This window comes from Lissotriton vulgaris, chromosome 1_1 (assembly GCF_964263255.1).
Source record: "Lissotriton vulgaris chromosome 1_1, aLisVul1.2, whole genome shotgun sequence".
In the NCBI taxonomy this organism is placed as follows: domain Eukaryota; kingdom Metazoa; phylum Chordata; class Amphibia; order Caudata; family Salamandridae; genus Lissotriton; species Lissotriton vulgaris.
Window position 1 is genome coordinate 915,347,216 of NC_141685.1, and position 19,202 is coordinate 915,366,417.

Below are 19,202 nucleotides of genomic sequence, written 5' to 3' on the forward strand. Positions count from 1 at the left end.
TGACCCATTTCAGTTACAGGTTTGTGCTAGGATTAAGACCTGAAATCTCACAATGGATTCGAGATAATAAAATCAGTTGGCAGGGAAAGCCCATAGATGATGTCCTAAAATATGCAAAATACTGCGAAGATGAGATCGAAAATAAAAAGAAAGCCCTCAAGGAGAAGGTAATGTGGGCACAGGTGAAATTAGCCGAACAGCAGGAAAAACAGTTAAGTAAATTGACATCTAGTAATAATGTTCAGAATGCCGCTGCGGGGGGAGGAGGAAAGCCCCGAGCTAAAATGAGTCGGGAAGAAGCCATGAAAAAGTTTCCGTGCCATGGGTGCGGCCAGATAGGGCATTGGCGAGACGAGTGTCCACACCTGCAGGCCGGTAATGCCCCTGTAAATGGTTTAAATCCACAGGTGCCAAAAGAGGGGACAAGAAAGAACCAGCAACAGGTAAAATTACCACCCGTACCTCGCGCTCCTAGACAGAATTTTAAGAGTCAGGGTCAGCAGAATGAGAGGGCGGAAGTATGGGAAGTTGAGAGTGAAAGAAACGCAATCATTCCACAGTACTTGCTAAATGATACCTTCCTCTGTGAAGATCAAGATTGACGGGGCCTGAGAGGGGAGGATGAGGAGTGCGTGCTTGGCGCCTCCTTACCGGTAGACCAGACTGGACCATACATTGAAGGAAAGGTTGAGGGAAAAGACGTCACCTTTCTGTTGGACACTGGTGCTACCAGATCTACTGTAAGAACAGTGGATGTTCCTAACCTACCCCTCTCGGGAGAAGCGATCCAAGTAGTGGGCGTCTCAAATCAAATAATAAGTACTCCAGTAACTGAACCAATGGAAGTTTCTATAGGAAATTTCAAAGAAATGCACAGATTTGTAGTCTGTGATTCTAGTCCTGTGAACCTGCTAGGACGTGATTTGTTGTGCAAGATGCATTGTACCATCTATTGCACTCCAAAAGGCGTCGAAATTCAGACACCCGATGAAGATGGTTTGTACAAGCTGATGTTAGCCAGACAAGATTCTGATATCAAACCTTTAACAGTTGAGGATTTACCTGAAGAGCTCCAGTTAAGAGTAGTTCCAGAAGTGTGGGATTTCACAGGAAAAGATGTAGGTTTAATGGCAAATGTGGACCCAGTTAAGATAGCCATAAAAACAAATGCTGTATACCCCAAAACCAGACAGTACAAAATGAGTGCAGAAGTAAAAGCTGGAGTAGCGACTGAAATTACCCGGCTACTCGAAGCAGAAATAATAGAGGAAGTGATGAGCAGTCCTTGTAATTCTCCAATCATTGGGATCAAAAAGCCTAGTGGAAAATACCGGGTGGTGCAAGATTTACGCAAGGTAAACCAAATTGTGGTGCCTTGCTGCCCTGTTGTGCCCAACCCTGCCGTGATACTATATCAGATTCCCTGGAATGCAGAATGGTTCACTGTCATCGACCTGTGCCATGCATTCTTCTCCATCCCATTGCATCCAGAAAGCAAATTCCTTTTCAGTTTTGAATTTGACAGTCGTATCTATGTCTGGAATTGTGTCCCCCAGGGGTACACCGAAAGTCCATTGATTTTCAACCAGATATTGAAAAAGTGCCTTGAATCCCTAGTGCTGCCAAGAGAGTCTGTTTTGGTACAGTACATAGATGACCTGTTAGTAGCATCTAAAACCCCAAATGACTGCGTCACTGACACCATTGCCTTGTTGAATCACCTAGGAAAGGGAGGACATAAAGTGTCACTTGACAAGTTACAATTTTGTAAAAACTCAGTGAAGTATCTGGGGCACCAGATAGAAAAAGGAATCAGGAAAGTTACTACAGAAAGAATCAAAATAATTAAAGCAATGGAACTGCCCAGAACACAGAAAGAGGTGAGAATGTTCTTGGGAGTTGTGGGTTACTGCAGACAATGGATTGTAGGATTTGCGGCTCTAGCAAGACCCTTGATAAAAATGACAAAGAAAGGAGTAGAAGACCCCGTCAGTTGGGACAGTGAAAGCATGAACGCTTGGGTAACTCTGAGAAACTGTCTATGTACCGCTCCTGCATTGGGTATGCCTGATTACTCTAAGCCCTTTGAGCTATTCTGTGACACGAGAGAGAATTGTGCTCTTTCAGTCCTGACCCAGGAGCACGGACTAATTAGACGACCGGTGGCCTATTTTTCAGCCACCCTAGATCCAGTGGCTGCTGGATTACCTGGATGCTTGAAAGCAGTTGCTGCTACTTGCGTCAGTCTGGAACAGAGTGAGAACATTGTCATGGGACATCACGTCACTGTATATGTTCCTCATTCTGTTGTCATCCTACTGACTAGAACTAAGACCCAGTACCTCACACCTAGTCGGCTGACTAAGTATGAGAGAATTTTGATTGGTGCCGAAAATGTCACTATGTCCCGGTGCAATGTCCTAAACCCTGCGACATTGTTACCTATCCCTCTGGATGTAGATATTGAAGAGGAAGGAGAACATAATTGCATCGATCTAACTGAGTTCAGTACCAAGCCCCGTCCTGACATCCGTGAAATAGCGTTACTTGATGGGGATAAAACAATGTTCGTGGATGGCTCGTGTTTAAGACATGAGAGTGGGAGCCTGAGTGCTGCCTATGCTGTGGTTACATTGACCGAAACCATAGAAGCATCTTACCTGAGCGAGGTGAAATCTGCACAAGTGGCAGAGCTCATCGCGTTAACCAGAGCATGTAAGAGGGGTAAGAACAAGAGAATAACTGTTTACACAGACAGCCAGTATTGTTTTGGGGTTGTTCATGACTTCGGCCAATTGTGGCTGCAAAGAGAATTCATGACGTCCTCAGGCACCCCTATCAGAAATGGAAAGGTGGTGCATAACTTACTGGAAGCTATCCAATTGCCCAAAGAATTGGCTGTGGTCAAGTGTGCGGCTCACAAATCTGGAAATGATGATGTGACTGCCGGTAATAGGTACGCTGACCAAATTGCACAGTTTTGTGCCCGATACCATATGTCACTCCAAATTGCGTTGTGGGATGGAACCAGCTGCCAACTTATGTTGTGTGAGAATGTGTCAACGTGGGAGGAATTAAAGGATTTGCAACAGGCAACAGACAGACAAGAGAAAGGAAGGTGGGCAGCAGAGGGATGCAAATTGAGAGATGATGGTGTGGTGGTAGACTCGACTGGGGTGCCTGTATTGCCTGATAGCTTGATAGACCCCATGGTCAGAATGATACATGAACCGACACATATGGGAAGGGACGCAATGTGTCGGGTGTTTGACAAGGTGTTCTGTAATTCAAGGTTCAGGAACCAGGCGGAAAAGCTTTGCCAGAGGTGCCTAGTGTGTCAGCAGTTCAATGCAGGAAAGAGGACTGTGGTAGAACAGAGTAATATCGGAAAGGCAATAGGTCCCTTTGTTAGAATGCAGGCAGACTTCATAACAATGCCTAAGTGTAAAGGGTATAGATATATCCTAGTCATAGTCTGCCTATTCTCCAGGTGGGTGGAAGCATATCCAGCGAAGAAAAATGACGCTCTCACCACAGCCAAGTTATTGCTCAGGGAATTGATACCTAGGTATGGAATTCCAGAGACAATCGAAACGGACCAAGGTGGGCATTTTGCCAACGATGTCCTAGAAGAACTCTGTAAAGCATTCAAAATGAAGCAAAGACTGCACTGTGCCTACCATCCAGAGGCTTCTGGGGTAGTAGAGCAAATAAATGGCACCCTGAAATCCAGACTGGCCAAAATGTGTGATTCCACAAAGATGAACTGGATAGAGGCTTTACCCCTTGTGCTGATGAGTTTGAGAAGTATCCCGAACAGAAAAACTGGCCTAAGTCCCCATGAAGTGTTGATGGGAAGAGTGATGCGACAGGCATGGGTACCCGGACACAAACTGCTAAGCATTTCTGATGATATGGTATTAGAATACTGCAAGCAGCTGGGTGACCAAGTGCGTTCTCTCTCTCAGCAGATTGGAGAGACTGAAGACGAGTGGCCAAAGACTCCGGCACATAAACTGCAACCAGGAGATTGGGTGGCGTTAAAGAAACACACCCGGAGCAGTTGCCTGAAACCAAGGTGGGGAAAGCCACGACAAGTGATCCTCGTCACTACAACTGCTGTAAAGTGCGCTGGTGTACCGAAGTGGATCCACGCCAGCCACACAAAGCGGGTATCTGGAGAAAACGCGACTGGAGCTGAAGGCAGCACAGCTGAAGAAGCTTCCGAGGAAGAGAGTCCGGAGCTAGCTGACATCGAACTGCCGAGCACAAGTCGAGACGTTGAATGGTACCCCGCCGACGACCAGGTTCATGACCCAATACGGACCAGGAAATATTCCTATTTAGACAGTGAGTGGGATAGTCCAGGTGAGTTAGAAATAGAGGAAGAAGGTCAGGTCAACGAAAATCACAAAACACCTGATCAGGACGTAGGCCAAGTAGGGTCAGATCAAGACATCGAAACTCCTCCTGAAACTCCAGAAGTTGGAGAGGGACAGTTAGAAATTAGAGCTGACGTTCATGCAGAAGAAAGCGAAGAGATCGAAGAGCATGAACAGGAACAGATAGAATTAGATCAAAGTGCTCAGACAACGAAAACAACAGTAACCAAAGGTAAAAAGAAAGTACGATTTGAATCTGAGCAGGGACAGAATAGGGACCAGGCAGAAGAAATAGACGAAAGACCTGGAACAAGTCAGACAGGCAGGGAAACAGAGGTGCCACATCAAAAAGTAAAGAGAGTGCACGAAGAAGGCCAAGTTTCCTCAACAACTGGGAGGCACGGAGCCAGAAGCGCACCCCGATACGTCAAGAGACTGAGGCTCAGACTAAAGACAGTCGAAGAAAAACTGAAAGACAGAAAAAGGGCTGAAAGTGAAAGAAAGGCAGCCCAAGGAAAATCGCTAAGAAAGAGCGACAGACTAAAGAAACAGAACCGACTGTATCGGAGCCCTGAGTGGACTTACTTTGTGTTGGAGGAAATAGACGAACCACACCACAGTGGCAACAGTGACGACGAGTCAATCGCTGATCGGAGTTCTGACGAAGACCCCCCTTGAGAGAGCCCCGAAGTGAGCCTCTGGTGCAAAGAAACGAAGAGGGGTAGCAAAAGCCACCTGTAAGCTAAATATGTCTGATCCGAATGTCTCTGGGAGATCCCGGTGTGGGTGTCTTAAAACCTGTTGTAAAATATGCGTGTGTAGTGTAGCAATGTTAATAGTAATGTGGATAGGACTAACAATTTTTCTACCTTTTATGATAAGCAAAAATCCCAACTTATCCCCTACTGAACCCGAAGCAGTAGACGTAGGGGTTGTGCAGACTGCAGAAACACCACGAAGCCTCGAAAGACGCGACAAACGAGTAGGACTGACACACACACGACCTAATTTAGAAGCATCAGATGAGGATGGACTACACTTTCACAAAATGAGAAACAAGACGCATCTAAATGTTTTTGCTAACTTGTTAGTGCATTATGTAGAAGCTATGGAAATAGAGGACTGTTATGTCTGCATGAAGCTACCAACTTCAGTGGCTGAAGGTGTGACATATCACCATCTACCTTTAACCTATGGAATTTCCTGTAGCATATTAGCTAGCTTGTTTTATAGGAGCACTTTGCAGTATTATTATTCAAATGCTGACGTAGTATTTTCTGAGCTTCCTATTAGAGGACACCTGAACCGTGTACATATTAAAAGTGACGTGACCCGTTATATGGGAGAATATTTTCTGACTATAGGCAACATAGATTTAGACGAAGCAAGACAAGCTAATCTGACCTGTTCTCTGCAAGAGCAGGAAAAGATGTTCATAAAGATGGCAGACAGAAGGAGAGAAAAGTTTCAGAAGAAGGCAAATGACGAGAAGGATAGAGTCCCTAGGTGGGCTGAGCACTTGGATAACACCTCGCAAGGCGAAGCTAGTCCTGCCTTGTTGCTGGATTTTGAACGAAAGGGGAAACTTTGTATCCATAGGGAAAAGACAGAGTACTATAACAATGTATTCATCGGTTCCAGAGAGTGTGAACATAATTACAAGGTAATTGGAGGTTGGGGTTTCAAAAATGGGTCAGAACCTGTGTTCCCCGGAATATATTATATATGTGGGAACAAGGCTTATTTCAAATTGCCGGATCACTGGTATGGAAGCTGCTACTTTGGCATTGTTTTCCCGAAAATTTACCATGTGAATAACGCAGCTGGAAGCGATGAAGAGACTAATGGCTTAGTGCGTAGTAAACGTGAAAGTGTAGGTGAAATTATAGGTGATATTTTTAGTGCACTGATACCTGGAATGGGGGTAGTTCTGAACACCCATAGAATCTGCAAATTGTCTACAGTAGTGGACCGGTTATCAACGGACACTGCTGCTGGATTCCTGTTGGTCAATACTGAAATGGTTGCGATCAGATCAATGGTTTTGCAAAACCGTCTTGCCCTTGACACCCTATTAGCAAAAGAGGGCGGAGTCTGTAGAATGCTGAAAGCGCAACATTGTTGCACCTACATTCCTGATAAAAGTATCGAACTAAAACAATATGTGAAAAACATAACTAATTTGGAAAAGGAACTCAAACCATTGGAGGTTGACAGTGCCTGGACGAGACTGACTGGAGGTCTCTCCTCTATAGGTAGTTGGTTTACTAACCTAGGTAGAAGTCTTTTGTGGAAAATACTGATGCCAATAGTTATAATAGGTGTAGTTGTATTGATCATTTTTATCTGCTGCAAATGCCAGAAGTGCAAAAAGAAATATACTGTAAATAAGAGGGGGGTGAAAAGAAATATTGATGATTTAGAATTAGAAGAGTTAAAGAGTGAAATTTATAAAAAGGTGAAAAATCACCACTCTCATAGAGAAGCTGCTAGAAAACTCAACGATAAATTTGTTGAAATTCAGATGAGTGATATGGATGAATGAGAAAGTTGGCATCTGTTTCCTTCTATGTGGTGATGATAGTAAATATCATCAAAGAGGGGATTGATGGAGCTGGGATTCGCGTGCAAGCGCCCTGCTCTCATACAAAACCCTTGCCTAAATCGTATAATCATATTAACACTATTGTTCGTCATTTATTAAGTGTTTCCCAAACACGCGGGTGTCCCCAGGATGCTTGCTTGTATGTCTTTTCTCATACTAACGAAGCTTGCACTAGAAACGGCTGCTTCGCTGAAGATTCAGTCTGCGCATGCGTCGGTCATACCCATGTGATGTGACGCACTCGCATTCTGGAGGGAAGTTGTGCTCATGCGCACTGTTGCAAACATGGCCGCTTGTCTCTCACCACGCTCTCCGCTTGCTACCGCTGCTTCAGCCTATCTGTCTTTTCGCACTAAACCAATAATGCTATAGTCATTATAAAGTAAGGGTTGGTTAGTATTTTATCATGGTATACAGTGTAATCATTTTATATGTGATTTTAATTCGTTCTCGCTTACTTTTCATGTACCACGTCTCTGGGGCTGGGAAATCGGGAGCGGAGCCATACTTGAGGCTCTGCTGGGCACCGTCACATGACCGGAGAAAAACTCCATTGCGCAGAAGCTGAAACAAGCCAGCTGGCTCCTGAAGCTCAATGCGCCTGGGAACATCTCTGGGAAGACGAGATCTTACCTTGGAAGAAGCAATACTGTTGCTACCTATTGTGAACCTTTTCTATACTGCTGTATTCTATGCATGGGAACGTGAACCCAAGGGGCGGGTAGGAAAATTTTAATATTTGGGATGAGAAAGTTGAATTCTAGGAGGTGGTAATGACCGCACCACCTCTCCTGACCAATCATAATGTGGGAAACTGTCACTTGCAACATTAGTGGGTGGTCTAAGGGCCCCCAAAACAGTATAATTGCCCTAGTTTAGCTTAGGAAAATTGTCCGACTTGTCCGAGTAGCAGACCTGTCACTGACCCTACGAACTCTATAGGTGCTCAATCTGAAGTGCTGCGGAGCACTCTGTCCATACTTTCCACAAACTCCTAAAGGGGTGGAAATAATCCTAAGTGCTGGCGAAGCACTTTGCTGGGGAATTCGAAAAACCCAATCGGGGTTACTGGCGGATTACTTGCAGAGAGGGGAAACGCTGGCGTTGCTTCTGAAGCTGTGGGTGTTGGTCGTACCTTGGTGAGCCCAGTCCTGATCCCAAATCCTGAGGGGTATCCTGTCCTTACTGTCCATGAGCTGTACCTGCTCGCATTCTGGCATTCCTTCCTGAGGGTCCTTGTCCCCGTCCTTCCAAACTGACCCGTGGCCAGGGTTAGTCTTCTCTCAGACCTAGGTAAATATTAACCTGTGGGTTTGCGTCTCTCTCTCCCTCTCTCGTCTTCTCTCTCTATTTTCTAATAAAGCACTCTTGCCTGTGATATTGCTCTATCACCTTGAGAACAAGTTATATGCAATTGTTTTTAGAATTGTTCCACTTCTCTCCCCTCCCTTATAAAATTACCAACTGTTATATTGTATTAGTATGTTCCAATTTTTCCCTTTCCTTTAGCATGATTGCGGTGAACTTAGTAAGAATAGTTTAAACACTTAGGTTAAGTACATGTTCTAGGTCCCATCCACATCCTATGTTCTAGTATAAAGTTGCAGTGACTAGTTTGTTCTAAAACTTCTACCTTTTAGTCTTCCCATATACCCAAATGGTCTTAGCATTAATCTATAGCTATTTTATGGTGTTGATTTTGATGTTAGACGCATTATTCTGCCTATCACTTATTACCTTGTCATATTCTCTCTGAACTTTACATAAAGTTTTAAACATCCTCAGGTGTCTGTGGTCATTTTACAGAAAGTGTGGATAAGTATGGTACTGATTATAAAGAGTATCTGATTTTAGGCCTGTCTACTATTTCCCTTATAGCTCCAGATCCGTCATAAGAATTGTGCCTGTGGTAAGTCGGGTACATGGTATGCAGAGGTGAAACCAAACCTTAATTACTCATAGCAGCGTGCAGGAGGAGAAATCAAGTAGTCCTCTCCCGGCTCACCCAAATTATTAGTGTGGTATTTGGAAAATTCGCACGCCAGGGCCCAGTGCGTGTAAAGAATTGGTAACGCAGGTGGCCCGGGAGAATTGCGCGCTCTATCACTGCCTCGTAAATATGGAGCAGGCTCCTGCGCCACGGAACATCACATAAAATGACGTTCCGACAGCGCAAGAGACCTCATAAATGAGGCCCTTTGTTCCAAATTTGAATGGACATGGCGTGGCAGTTCGGGATGGACTGTTCCCATGAGGCACGGGGTCAAGACTGATTTGCATATGGCCATGTCTGAATTGGGATGGCTTGGTGAGCAAAATAACGATGGATTAAACCCAGATCTGTGACTGGGGGTGAATGTTTATGCCATTGTGCAACATTCCGTCTATCATCTTGTGTGTTTTGCTGTTCACTCTATGTGGGAAGGGTATGCCCAGATGGGGGTCTCGTGCTCACTACGCCACTGGAGTCAAGCTATCCTGGATGAAGACGGCTGATAGCCAGAAACCGGTCCTAGGATGATTGATTCTAGTCTAGGGAAGGCATAGCTTGGCAGTTCGGGCTGGACTGTTCCCATGAGGCACAGGGTCAAGACTGATTTGCATATGGCCATGTCTGAACTGGGGTGACTTGGTGAGCAAAATAAATATGGATTAAAACCAGATCTGTGACTGGGAGTGAATGTTTAGCCATTGTGCAACATTCTGTCCATCATCTTGTGTGTTTTGCTGTTCACCCTATGTGGGAAGGGTATGCCCAGATTTGGGTCCTGTACTCACTACGCCACTGGAGTCAAGCTATCCTGGGTTAAGACGGCTGATAGCCAGAAACCGGTTCTAGGATGCTTGATTCTGGTCTAGGGAAGACATGGCTTGGAAGTTCAGGCAGGACTGTTCCCATGAGGCACATGGTCAAGACTGATTTGCATATGGCCATGTCTAAACTGGGGTGGCTTGGTGAGCAAAATAACGATGGATTAAACCCAGATCTGTGACTGGGGGTGAATGTTTTGCCATTGTGCAACATTCTGTCCATCATCTTGTGTGTTTTGCTGTTCACCCTATGTGGGAAGGGTATGCCCAGACGTGGGTCCCGTGCTCACTACGCCACTGGAGTCAAGCTATCCTGGCTGAAGATGGCTAATAGCCAGAAACCGGTCCTAGGATGCTTGATTCTGGTCTAGGGAAGACATGGCTTGGCAGTTCGGGATGGACTGTTCCCATGAGGCACAGGGTCAAGACTGATTTGCATATAGCCATGTCTTAACTGGGGTGGCTTGGTGAGCAAAATAACAATGGATTAAACCCAGATCTGTGACTGGGGGTGAATGTTTTGCCATTGTGCAACATTCAGTCCATCATCTTATGTGTTTTTCTGTTCACCCTATGTGGGAAGGGTATGCCCAGATGTGGGTCCCGTGCTCACTACGCCACTGGAGTCAAGCTAGCCTGTCTGAGGACGGCTGATAGCCAGAAACCGGTCCTAGCATGCTTGATTCTGGTCTAGGGAAGACATGGCTTGGCAGTTCGGGCTGGACTGTTCCCATGAGGCTGGGAAAACAAGGGGGAGAGTAAGGGATAGTGTCCACCTGTGGTGGACGAGGAATGCTCGTGTTCCCCTGGTCACGGATATAGAAAACAAAAGAAGGAGTATCACCCGATGTTAGGCTGAAGGTTTTCCAAAAGTGGAATAATTATTCCTTTTCTAAAAAAACCCTCACTCACCACCTAGTGGTGACATGCTTCATCATCGGGGTCCACCCTGGTGGCCTAGCGTCACCAGGGTGTGCTTCGACACCTGTGGTACAGTGGAGCAGGTTGTGAATGTGGGTGCAAAAAATAGATGTTAAAAATTGTCCTGGTTTAACTTTAGGAAGGTGAATTTTATTAAAAAGCAACTGGACAATATTACAAAATAAAGTACGAGATACTGGAAGGGGAGTTACGACCTACGTATCTCTGTATGTGTTATAGTGCGTTGGTCAACATGTTTCTACCAAATGGGAAAATTCCCGGTATTCATCAGGACCAAGGAGATGGACGGTGTGATTCCCCTAAAAGACTCACCCTATCCTAAATCCTTTTTGTACCAATGGCAAAATTACCGAAGGTGGAATGCTCCAAAAATGAAGAGCATGGATAAAAACTATTAGTAGTTTTCTGTTGTGCTTCGGCGGGCAGGGGGTAGGCACATCACGCGGTACAACGTATTAGTTTACTGGCGTGGAAGGAGGCCTGTAACCTACTTCTACCTTCCGCTGCTCGGCTGCATATGGCCATGTCTGAACTGGGGTGGCTTGGTGAGCAAAATAACGATGGATTAAACCCAGATCTGTGACTGGGGGTGAATGTTTTGCCATTGTGCAACATTCCGTCTATCATCTTGTGTGTTTTGCTGTTCACTCTATATGGGAAGGGTATGCCCAGATGGGGGTCCCGTGCTCACTACGCCACTGGAGTCAAGCTATCCTGGCTGAAGACGGCTGACAGCCAGAAACCGGTCCTAGGATGCTTGATTCTGGTCTAGGGAAGAAATGGCTTAGCAGTTCGGGCTGGACTGTTCTCATGAGGCACAGGGTCAAGACTGATTTGCATATGGCCATGTCTGAACTGGGGTGGCTTGGTGAGCAAAATAACGATGGATTAAACCCAGATCTGTGACTGGGGGTGAATGTTTTGCCATTGTGCAACATTTCGTCCATCATCTTGTGTGTTTTGCTGTTCACACAAATTTGAATGACATAAACAACTCCATGCAGGTCTAGACCTTTGATTTGCACAGTTTACTGTTTTTTAAAAATATTAATGAATCATACATATGTATCCTTGAAAAACGGACTATCGTAGTCTCCCTGGCAGATGTCCAACCCTACACCTGCAGTCAGTATACAAAAAGCATACAGGTCTGGGGGTCGCCGAAATGGGCAATTACAAAAATATTTTCCCTTTTAATTCCTCCATTGATAATGCAGCACTAGGTGCGTGTGACTGTTTGTGAAGGGGAGAGCTTTTCCTTGACTCTGGGACCTGTCCTGTGCACCAAGGGCAACCTTTGATCATCGCTATGGAGCATGGGGTTAAGCGCGAGTGAGAGGCGCGCTACCTACATGCTGGACTTTACCTCCCAGGATCCTCCCTGAAGCCCACACCTGCAGCGGGGCTCGAGCACCGCCCCCACTGGCGCTATCATTTAGTGAGCGCAGTACACCGCTGCGAGGAGCGCGCGGGAGCGTCCCGGGAGAAGCCCGGGACAAGGGCGGGACAGTCTGTGGCAGTCCGGGGCAGGACGAGGCTGGGCTGGGCCACCCTCTTGACATTTTATCATGAATACCGTAAGACTTAAAGCCATTGACAATTTTGTCATCTATACGAGTTTTTGTTTTAATATTGTCGTAATGTAAGTGTACATTATTTGTAGTACTATTGGGTCCCGTTAATACTGGGCCCTGTTCTTAACAGTCAAGCTTACATTTTAACCAGATAATGGGGTCTTTGATTTAGGCTATACCCCCTTTTACCTCGTACCTTTGTGGAGTAAAAAAGTGTTTGAGATATTTTGCTCCAGGGCACGTCCAACATGGGGAAACTCACTAATCCTTCCCTTCCACATCCTAGAACCAGGCAACAAGTCGCTAGGACTCAGCCACTACCGACCTTAACAGCAATTGATCTAATGCTCCAGAAAACCATAGGGGCAGTGGCAACGGCAATCGAAGATAGGGAAAGGCGCCTATCCTCAACCCCTGCTTTGGTCCTTCCACGGGTGGAAGATGACGCCTCCACGACAATTGCCAATCCTTTTGAGTCGACTGCTTATCAAATGCCCTCCTTCTTTGAGCTACCGTGTGCCCAGATCATACTGGAGGTGACTGTCTCAGATCCACCCTCCCCATTGGCTTCCCATCTTATAGAACCCAACGTCTCTGTGTCTAGCTCCAAAAGGAAAAAAATTAAAACGACACGAAAATATACGAAGAGGAAGAAAATACATTCCCCCATGAGAGCACAGTCCGAGCCAGCTCCCCCTCGCACCTCCTCTGCACCACCTCTTTGGGTCACACACTTGATGACTGATTTGCAGGCTTACATAGAACAAGTAATTAGCTCCTATGTAAAACCCTTAACATCAAGACTAGATAGAATTCTCTCTCTTGTTACAAATGCACAAGGAAATCGCAGCGAGCTAGCCCACAGGGGAATCACGCTATGGGAGAGGGCACAGCATTTACATCAGGCACTCCCGCGGCCACGGGTTTGGTGGGCGGTACCCCCGTAAAAATAACTAAACAATCACATGTTATGGCCCATGTAGTCGTGCAGAAACCTACTAGTGTTACAAATAGATCTGTAGGCAATCCTTGTCCATCCACGGCACCTAAAGCCAATGTTCCATCAACATGCGCACCGCCCCCACCCCTGGCAGCACCCGTGACACAGCCATGTGCTGATGGCAAACCCGTGCCCACTGCCCTTCAAAAACGACAGAAAGAGAGCTCATCAAAACCTGCTCCCCGCCCGCAGCTTCCGCCCGAGGCTATGCCTTATGTGGTGGTGCTTACGAGAATCCCACCTCTGAAAGCAAGCTCCACTGAATCCTACCCAGAGCTGAAAAATAAAATCATATTTTAGCTAAATCGACACAGACCAATAGTAGGTCCGGGGCAGGGGGAGATTTTATTTGTATGCAGAGTTAGCTGGCGGGGTACCAGACACAAGGATATAGAAGGTGACTGTGTACTCATAAATTTTAGGGACACTGAGGTGGTCAAACACATCCTAGGCAATGGCGGGCTGGAAAACACGAGCAAGATCTGCACTCACCACTTGGGGTATTTTTACCCACAGACCATGGCGCAACCCTCTTTCCATTTAGGTGGTTATGGTTTGGAGTACAATGTGCCAGTGGTCAACAGATATAGGGCCCTGAGCTACCTTGACTGACTAACACCACAAGGGGACGACAATATTATGGCCAACTATCCCTTGGATAAGTTGAATGAGGGAGATTCTAGTAGCAAAATAGGGTCCGAGGATCTAAGCTAGTGCCCCAGAGAGGTCAGCTCTTTATCCCCATGCCCACCAACGAGCCTGAATGTCTTTAGGGGTGGTCGGGACCCGTGTGTTTGTCGGAGGAGTCTATTTTTCCCCACGACTCACTCCCGGAATCTCCCGTTGACCAGGGATCCCACAGCTCTTCTTTGATTGGGTCCTGGAACGTTGCAGGGATGGCGGGAAAATTGTCGATACCGGAGTCGGGGACCTGATAGATGGCTACAATATATGCCTATTCCAGGAAACCTGGCTCTTGTCTGCCCTATGTAGGGTAGGATTCGCGTCCTATCACACACCGGCAGTTCCGGGTCCCAGGAGAAGACCATCAGAAGGATTATGCACTTGGGTAGCAGTGCATCTGGGGTGCTCGGTTAAGATAGTTGACACTCATAGCTTGGACATTCTATGTATCCTTCTTACACTCAAGGACGCTTCGGTGGTGGTCGTGATCAATATTTATCTACGTCCGACCCCACTCAAGCTAGGACTGTCAACTTTAGAGGCCCAGGCAGCACAGCTCTCATCTTTTCCACCCTCCTATAACAAGGTGATAGGTGCAGATTTTAATTCTCATTTCAGGCCACTCTGTGGGATTCCCTCGGTCACGTCCGATGAGGACGAGACTTGGTTAATCCCTGAATGCCATATGTATCCAACAAAGCATTTATCCTCATTAGCCCTTACAATCAATAACTTGGTTGTATCTAATTCCCTTAGGGCATGTAATGGTAGATTGTTACCAGATATACCAGGTGCTCACACCTTTAACAGACTAGACAGAAGCACCACAATAGACTATATTCTGGTTAACGTAGAATATTGGGTAAAAGTAAAAACGTTCAGGGTAATCCCCCGGGTCGAGAGTGACCGCAACCTCCTAATGTTGGAACTGAACATCCATCTAGGGGCACATATTACACAGACGACAGTGGAACCCTCCCAAAATGAGAACTATCTGCAAAAGGCGGGAGGTAGAGGAATTGGCTGGGCGAAGGTAGCATTAGCCCCGGACATGTTAGCCGAAATCTACAACCATGTAGCAGGGGCTCTATTGGCGGCTAGTGACCTGACAGGGTCCAATCTAGACCCATTGAGTCTTCTAGCTTTCCAACGTATTCATATTGAGCTTCTTTCTGCACTGGTAGGATACTTTTACACCTCTAAGCCGAGTAGGCCCAGGGCCCGGAAGAACGAACAACACTGGTACAATAAAAACTGCAGGGAGGCAAAAACTATCCTAGTAAAGGAGGTCAAAATGGGGTCACCCGGTCGGATCAGGAAGGCCAGACTAAACTATAAAACTTTAGTTACAGAGGCCAAGTCTGAATGGGAGGCGGATAGGTGGGATAAGGTGAGCAGGGCCCTCGCTACCCGGGACTATAGATCCTTCTGGAACCTGGTTCGGGGGGGATTGGTGACAGAGAAGCTAGCCATATCACCCAGACTCAGTGAGGACACGTGGCTTGCCCACTTTAAACCCTTATATTCGCTTTCTCCCCAAATTGAGCCAGTTGCTGTATTGGAACTAATAAGACCACTGGCTCTTGAGCCCTCGAGGGGCATAACCCAAGTTAACTACCCGTGCACTTTGTTGGAAGTAAATGCAGCACTAAAAGGCCTGGCCGCCGGGAAAGCTCCAGGTTTGGACAGAATCCCTGGTGACCTTTACCGGTCTGAACAAAGGGTCTGGGCGCCTTACCTGTGTGTCTTGTTCAATGCCATCTTGCAGGGTTTGGATATTCCCCGTACATGGTTGGGTGCGGAAATTATCCCTATCTACAAAAAGGCTTCCCCCCTTGATCCGGCAAACTACCGTCCCATCAGTTTGATCGACGTATTGCAGAAGATCTTCGCTCGAGTCCTGCTGTCCAGGTTGCAGAACTGGATGGATGACCATGACATCCTAACCTCCCTGCAGGCAGGATTTCGGGCAGGAGTATCAACGATCGACCAACTGTTCAGGCTCCAGCTCATAAACTGGAGGACTGTTGTCCTAGGGGCCGGTAGTTTGTTTTGATTTTTGTGTACCTTAGGTCCGCATTCGATCTAGTCAACAGGGACAAGCTTTGGGCCCTGCTTTTGAAGCTAGGTGCCCTGACCTACTTGTGCGACCTCTTTAGGCGGATGCATGAGGGTAATTACGCCAGGGTCAGGTTTGGAAAAGGTGGGGAGCTGACGGCCCCGTTTCCTGTTGACAAAGGCGTAAGACAGGGGTGCGTTCTAGCCCCCACGCTCTTTTCTTTTCCCTATATCTTAATGGGCTGATTGCACATCTGGCAGGGACTAGGGACTTGGACTCCCCCTGCCTGGCAGGACGGAAGATACCGGCACTAATGTTCACACGTAGCCAGGGCGAACCTGAAATTATCACAATCCTCGGATTGTATTTAAAACATTTTTAACAATACAGCCCAGAAACTAGTAGGTCCACGGGTTGAGATATATAAAGTGCAGGCACGCGGGGCGCGATCTATGGGGGGGACCTCTGGGGGCACGCCAGCACAACCTCACTTTCCCTTACGGAGAACAGCTTCATCAGACAGATCCTGCGACTCCCCAGTAGCACTCCCTTAATCCCCCTAAGGTTCGATTTGGGATTAGTCCCCATACAGGATATTATTTTGAACCGTCCACTCCTATACTGGAGAAGGCTATGGGCCACCCCAGAACTAGAGAGTTACAGAGAGGACTTGCGTGACCTTTTGTCTGTAAGTGGAGCGGGAAAGATCCCATGGCTGAGTTATATTAAACATCTTACTCTAGCACATGGAATGGGGGATCTGTGGACGTCTCCAGAGGCGGCATGCACCCAGATTTTTAAAAAATCTTTGAATCTGGCCATAAAGCAACATCGCCATGCCAGTACAATTACAAATCCTTCACTGGGCAGGTTGACAGAGCACTTTCTTGACCACAAGGCACTCCCAGGATTCGAGAAATTCTTGGATGATATCCAGCCCTCGCTGGCCAAGAAGCTGTACATCCAATTTAGGCATGGCTCACTTCCACTTAGGGGTTTCACCCATAGGTGGACTGGGAGCACACAATCAGTGAGCACTTGCCCCAGGTGCGGGGCAGAGGAGACAGATCAACACGTTCTGCTCTTCTGCCCCTCGTATCGCGGCGCGAGGGCCAAATGGAGAGTTCAGTCCTGCAGGTCCAGGGGTCTTAGAGACTTTAGGGCAGTACTGAGAATCCTAAGAACGGACACTACGGCCTTGGCAGTATTTGCAATATCAAGGTTTCTTATATCCATGTGGTATACTAGATGTGCAATTCGAAAAGGAAGTCCAAAATCACTACCTAATAGCTAAAGGCTTTCTCCCTGATCTTAGTAAAGGTATCACCGTGTGGGACCCTATCTTTTATTCATTGTTTGTTATTATGAGATGGGTGTATCGTTTTGCATTCTTTTTGGTCTTTGTTCGTTTTGTGGCACAGTTTCTATTGTGATGTTTTTTAAATAGTTTTTAATTCTCTTTTTAAACTAGACTATGGAATTTGTAAATTGTCTTTTTATGGTTTTTAACCGAAATAAAAGCTTTGACTGACTGACAAAAATACATTTTTTATGTAAAGATAGCCTTTCCCCAGAGTCGTCCTTAAATATAGGGCTATTTGGTTTTTTCAGAGCTTAATTTGTCTGCCACTATTATTAAAAAAATATTGAACAATCTTTTAAAAAAATGATAAAAAGCCAATCATGAATATATTTCACATATGTATTCATGATTTGTTTTTAATTGGTGCTTTTTTAATATTGTGTATTAGATTGGTGATGATTTTATGTATTGTGTTAGGGTGATCTCGAAATACAAACTGTTGAGAGAAAATCCCATGCTAAAACTTTGATGTAAGATTATGTTAAATATTGAGATTCTTGTCAGCAAAAAGTAAAACTTGTGAAATGTTTTAATAAATGAGAGAACATTTTTGAGCTAATAGCAGATGTGCAAATATAGTGCATATTGCTACTGAAATTCCTCTTAGAGCTAAATGTACATAGAGAATACCCGCTAATCTCCCTGTATTGCTTGAAAGAGAGCACTCTTGGGTATTAGGTTTAATGAACACGGTCCCGTTTTGGCTGTTTGAAGGATTACCCTCCATATTTGTGAATAGCTGTGCTGGTATTGCCATTGGCAGCATCGTAGGGGGCAATGGGTGGTGCAAGCTGCAGTGGCCTCCTGACGAGGGCCCTGGCATTTTTTTTTTTTTACGAATTAAGCACTTCTTTTATTCATTCATTGTTCCACTTATGCTTATTGAAAGCAGATGCACTGGCAGCCCTGACGAGGCTGCGTCTGTTCATGGAAAGGCGCATCACTGCGTGTTGCAGGCGCTCCACTTAAGTCTCACCAATCTCCGAGCCTTGGATTGGCTGGGGAAGAGGGTGCCAGCACATTATTTTCCTTTCTCTGCGTCTGCTGCTGCTGGCAATGTTCTGGTAAATAATGTATTTTCATCATGCCAGTTTGTATTTCCAAGAAGAGTTAAATGTTAGCCCATTAGCAACGAGATGCTTGCCTGTGTTTTAAAAGTCTATATATACTCCCTCACCCCTAGGATATTTATCTTGTGATTGTCTACAAGAAAAAGGCAGAAAATGAGGAGCTTAATTTTATTTTGTATTTCACAAGTCTCTCAAGTGACATTGTGACATATTAGATCATCAGCCATTCCTGGCTTTCAGCCAAAAGCATCTAGCATTGCAGGGCCTGTAAGTTTGCTTTTAACACTGTCTAGTTAGGCTCAAAACCTTAGCATGCAAAGAGCTGTTAACTAAAATGGCAGAATTGTCTGATTGTTTTATACATGGCATGGAGCCCCACATGAGCTATATCTTAAAAATTGTCTACTTTGTTTAAACAACTGCTTATTCCACACTTAAAAACAAACGTAAATTGTGTTCACATATTTTATGAGGGTTCTCTTTTTATTCACACACAATCTATTAAAACAACCATTGGCAATGTGAATAGTTTTGCCTTTTGAATAGTGGAAAGCTTTGTACCAAACTGCAGAATGCAACAATGGTACAAATGGACAACAATAGGGCTACCTTCCCAAAACACAGAATGAGTAAAGGACAAGCAGCAGTAGCAGGTGGAACATCACACTTTCTCTCACACATACAGAACAGGTACAATTTAGTTAGCTGCCAC